The sequence below is a fragment of the Eupeodes corollae genome, chromosome 1, assembly GCF_945859685.1.
Source record: "Eupeodes corollae chromosome 1, idEupCoro1.1, whole genome shotgun sequence".
Classification (NCBI taxonomy): domain Eukaryota; kingdom Metazoa; phylum Arthropoda; class Insecta; order Diptera; family Syrphidae; genus Eupeodes; species Eupeodes corollae.
The window spans coordinates 258,945,887-258,951,886 of record NC_079147.1 but is presented as its reverse complement, the minus strand read 5'-3'; positions in this window follow the sequence as shown (position 1 = coordinate 258,951,886).

Here is a 6,000-nt window from a genome sequence, read left to right as displayed (position 1 = left end):
TTTTATAAGAATCCAACAGTCCGTTTTTAATTAAAAACATAAAATCTACAAAAAATAGTACGCAAATTTTGCACAAATTGATGTTCGGTTCTTGATATCTCTCAAATTAATTTTAATAATCCAATTTTTAAAAATTTGGAAAATGCTTCTATAATAAATTGGTAAGAATTTGTGTTCGACTAAAAATCTATTTACCAAAACTAGATTTTCGAAAACCTACAAACTTTTGAGCAGGAGAAATTAACAGACGGGATGGGAAGCTATGAGTCGCGTCCCAGCGTCTTTTTTTTTAATGGTGGTGCAGAAGGTCGTTGAGAAATATAGCCTCCACCGTTCCTGCGTTCTAGTACTGTTGTCAGGGATGGAGGGGTCCTACAGTTTGAGAATTGCACATTTTGTTTACTTACTTCTGGAAATTTAGTCAATTCTTCGCAAGAGGCAGTACCCGTGAAAAAAGGGATCGAACCCAAGACCTCTGGCATGTCAGTCCAACGCACTTAATTTTAAAACTGAGAAGTTATTTTCCTCAGTTTTCCTTAAGCAAGTTGTAACTTTTTTCACCTTTCCTCCTTCAAAGTTGAGAACAAAAACAAAAACTACCTGTCGCTAGCAAAAGAAATAGTGGCTTTAGATTCTACAATAACAAGTTCATGTTCTTCTAATCTGCGTATTGTTGTGGAAGTCTATTTGCATTTCGTTTTTTACTTAACACAAAATCGAGCTCTAAGTAGGTACGTAAAATATGTGTACCTACTCGCAACTTTTTCTTTCACCCTAAAATCCCTAACTACTTATAAGTGCCATTACTTTTCCAGTCAACACCCTTTTGGCTAACCACAGTGTCATGTGTTGAAAGCCGCTAATAAAATAAAACATTTGTCGTGGATAAATTACTATAATAAACCTTAGCAATCTAACAAACAAAACAAAATACATATGTATATAAAAAACCAAGTAAGTTAGGCAAATAATAGAAAGCCAAACGAGGTCATTACGTTAACAATTGTAAAGAAAACAAAAAAACTGTACTTTAAGCGCATTTTTTCCCGACAGATGGCGTGACATTGAACAATTTCCAAGCCATTCAAAAGTTTCCTCATCATCAAAAAGTTTTTAATAAACATTTTCGCCTTGCTCTGTGATATGTTTTTTCAAAACTGCTCCGATGGATTGTTTCAAAATTCTTATCTGTATAGCTTCCTACCTCAATTTATTTCCAAATGGTGACATTTTTCAATTCAATTTGCAGCTGTTTTGTCTATGGCAACCAATAATAGAACACAAAAGCAGGTGTCAAAATATCATACCAATTATCATTGTTTTTCTTATGTTTTTGTTTTATGTTTTGTTTGTTTGTTGCTTCTGTCACAATGACATACGTTTTTATAAACTTCGGAAAGCTAGGTGAGGATATTCCTATAACAATCTTTGTATATATGATCCAGGGAACGTCAACGACGACGACGATACTAACCAACCAAAGCATCGTTGAGCTTCACGTCTCTCTTATTCAATGCCACTGCCACAGCCACAACCACCCTCACCTTCAGCAGTACCGCACCACACCTGGAATTGGGGTATTAAATTATAGCTAACTGACACGAAGGCTCACGTGAATCGGGGAACTTCATTTTCGAGCGGTTAAGTTTCAAATACTTAACCACTTTGGGGGTATATTATCCTTTTGTGTATAAACCTACCTAACCTACGTCCTCCATGACTTCCTATCTAAGTTGAAGAAAATCCTTTATTTTTTTGTTTTTTATTTTAAGGTGTGAACATTTTTATAATTTTTTAATTATACAAACGCTAGGAGGCAGAAAAGTTTTATTTAATATTTTTCACTTTGGTGACAAAGGTGTCACATAAGGGATGAATATTATTTAATTTTTTATAACATAATTATGTATTATCAAGAGAAAGGTCAACCTAGAAAAGATCCCCAGTGTGAGGAATTGTATTGTAAGGCAGGTTGTAATTTAAGTTTTTTTCAAATATAAATCATTTCCTTCATAAATGAAAAAATATTTGATTTTTAATACTTTACATTACCATGACAGGATTGTTGAAAATAGCTCAACACAACATGGAATGCATCAATTATAGCTTTATATCTCATGGGACAGGGTAACATACCCGTCCCAGTCAAACCCGTTTAATATTTTTTTTAAACAGTACAAAAACCAAAAAACAGGCTGGACTGCGACCCATACTCATAACATCCTATCCCGTCTGTCGATTTGTGTTGCTTAAAAGTTGTTTTGTTATAAAAGTTTTCAGTTAAATTATTATTAGAAATTTAAAAATTATCAACAATGTTTTGCATAATGATGAAATAGTCTGATTTCAAAATCAATTTTTGTTAAGGAGATTTTTAGTAGAAAAACAATTTTTACAAATTTAAGTAGCATTTCTAAAAGGTTGTTATTTCTAAAGTTTTTATAAATAAATACAAATAACGAGATATCGAGATATCGAGAACAAAACATCAATTTTTCCCAATTTTGCGTACTACTTTTAGTAGATATTAATTTTGTATGAAACAATGGACTGTTGAATTTTTATAAAAAAATTTTATAAAAACAATATAATATTTTTAATAAAAACAATATTTTCTATGAGATTATTAGTTTGAAGCCAATATTTTTAATTTTTGAAATGATATTTGAGTACAAAGTAAATTTGTACCAACTACTAGTTATGTTCTGTTTGGCTTTAGATTTTTTGTAAAAAACACTATCAATTGGATTTTTTTCTTGAAGGCCAATATCTAGAATTTTTGATAAGATGCCTGTGTCAAAAGTTAATTTTTACTAACTTTTAGTAATGCTTTTTTAAGTTTTAATTTTTTTGTAAGAAAAAAACTGTCACTTCGATTTTTCTCAACATTTTTCTGAATGATGACAAGATAAAATTAGTTAAAGCCAATGTCTCAAAGTTTTACCAACTTTGAGTAATGTTTTTTAAAACTGTCAATTCGTTTTTTCTTAAAATCATAAAAGAGATAAAACAATTTTTGTTCGTAAAATTTTTGAAGTGACAAATATTTTTTTTTCAGTTTTTTTTGATTTATAAAAAAAACCTTTAGTTGAATTTTTTTTTCCAAAAATATATTTGTTTAATATAGGAGGTGTTGGTGCACATTGGTTTTAATTTCTTGAATATTGTAATTGCTGCGAAAGACAGAGCGTGGTAAGGAAATAGACATTCGCGTAGTGCGGCTAAAGAATAAATCTCTGTACTTCACAGTACAACCGAAGTTGAGGTCGAGGATATACGGTTGATCTATTTAAAATAAAGGTAAAAGAGGGTGACACAAGAAACTTTTCGACGATGTTCTAGCGACGTAAATGATCCTCTGATGGTATCATCACCAATCAATCTTAATGCTCTGCGTTCAATACTATCCAAGACGATCTGGGGGCTCAAGCGTATTTCAAATTTGAGGCCCCCCAAAAAGATATAAAACCCAAGCAAGCCAACCTATCATAACACAGAGCGTCCTAAACCCCAAGAGAGCCAATCCAATAACCCGGGTCGCTAAGAGTCCACGCTCTCAGAGAAGATGCGCCGAAGAGTTGACGCATCGAAAATCCAAGAAGCTATCCTCAAGTGCTCCAACGCCCCATAAGATCAAGAATGTTTGATACCCGGGGCTAAATTATTTATCAATGTTTTTTTCGAAGTTTTTAAAAAAATTATATGTGTTCATTTTGCAATCGCAAATAAAAAATCGAAAACCCAAAACCGTTAAACCTACATAACCCAATTTGTAAATAATTCAAAAACCATGAACTCAAAATCGTCAGACCATTTCTTTCTGATTATTCAAAACTCTAAAAATTAAAAGCAACAATTTATGTAATAATTTTGAATTTTTTAATACTCAAAACTCTAAAAATTAAAAGTAACAAACAAATTATTTAGTAGTTTTCGCTCGGACCGTTGAAAAATGGAAACAAAACTCAGATTTGTTTCAATTTCCAGTGTTTATCGACTTAATTTTGTCGATGCGAGAGTAGCAGGAACATTGAAAACGAAAGTTACAGAATGTAAACATGGGTCATGAAAAAAAAACAACGCAGGAACATTGAAAACATTTTTATATACTCATCTCTTTTTTCCATTTCTATTTTATTTGTGTGAACTTGTTCTTTATTTTCCTTACATTACTCACGACATTTTAAAAATGCTGAAAATAAGCGATTTACAAAAGAATATTTTTATTCGTCTGCCGTCCGTTTTTGTGGTCACTTGTACTTGAGTTAAAATGAAAAAATATCTAAAATATAACCAAACACAAACGATTCACGGGAAATATACGTTATGTGTGAAAACAAAGTCCGTACGGACAAAACCGCCTCGTGTGAAAGAGGCCTTATACACATACGTCGAAAGTTTGAGTATAACTCGCATATTTGGGATGGTGCTCCTGCAACTTGCTCGAGTGTCTCCAGGGCCAGATTAATAGGGGGCTAGGGGGGACTGCAGCCCTGGGTCCAGCGGCAACAAATGCCCCATCCCATTAAGAAACTTGAACCGTAAAACCGCGATATTGAAACTGTACAATCTAATAAACCCCAAAAATAAAAACCAAAATTAGTTGACCCCACAAAATCTAAAAAGCTATATGCCCAAAAAAGTTAACTCAAGTACAAGTGACCACAAAAACGGACGGCAGACGAATAAAAATATTCTTTTGTGAATGCGTTCGCGTAGTCACGTACGCCACTGATAGACGGCGAAGGCACGTTCGTACGGAAAAAACCCGTCTCTGTCCAGTGTGAAAGCTTAAGTTAATTTTATTAGTTTACTATTTATGGCTCACGGACAAAAACCGTACGGCCTAAAGGTTGGTGTCCATTTGAGAGTAAATATGCTGAGAGTTGCTCTCAAGCTGCTCTCAAAAGCGATCTCGCAAGTGGACATAGTCTGGAGAGTAACTCGCGGATAATTGACAAACTGCTCTCGACATTCGATCTTTTTGAAAGTCACTAGCAAGTGGACACATGTGTTTACCACTATCCGAGATAAGCTCGCGGAATACGACCACAGTTCAAATTTTGCGAGTAGCTGTCGAGAATAGACATGGCAAAGCAGTGGAAACTATGTCTTTTTTCAAATAAATTTGATTTGAATAATGAATATATCTACATTTTTAACTTCCCATAGGAAGTTATTGCAATGGGTCTGTTTTGTCAAATTGAAAATTTTGACATTTCTCGACGTTTCAAGATCCCTATAGTCGAAATAAAAGAATTTTAGAAAGATGCCTGTGCGTGCGTGCGTTCGCGACGTTTTTTTCGTCGTCCATAAGTCAAGAACTATTAAAGATATTGACTTCAAATACATTTGGTTATACAGATAATAATGGAGAAAAGTCTCTAAAAAATGATTTTATTTCTAAAACAATTTTGTGCAACGAGAAATAACGTTATTAACATATTTTTTTTAACAAATTTTGAGTAAAATCGAATTGACAGTTTTGTTTATAAAAAATAAAGACTTAAAAAAACTTAAAGTTGTTACAAATTGAATTTTGACTCAAAAGACTTTTAAAAATTTTGAGATTATGGCTTCCAACTTATTTTATCGTATAAGAAATATTGTTTTCAACATTCAGTCAAATTTTGAGAAAAACCTATTTGACAGTTTTTTTTACAAAAAAAAAACAGTACTAAAACTTGTTAAAAATGTACTTTCGACTCAAATAGCTTTTTAAAAATTTAAAGTAATGTCTTAAAACTTTTTTTTATTTCACAGAAAATATTGTTTTCAATATTCTTTAGTTTTTTTTTTATAAAAATCCATATTTTCATAAAAAATAAAATCTACAAAAAATAGTACGCAAATTTGGTAAAAATTGATGTTCGGTTATTGATATCTCGTGAACAATAGAAGATATTGACTTTAAATTAGATTCATTCATCCAATTTGTGTTTATTTATTTAAGAAATAAAATCAAATGGTAATAAAATTGGTAAAAATTCTTTTTCGATT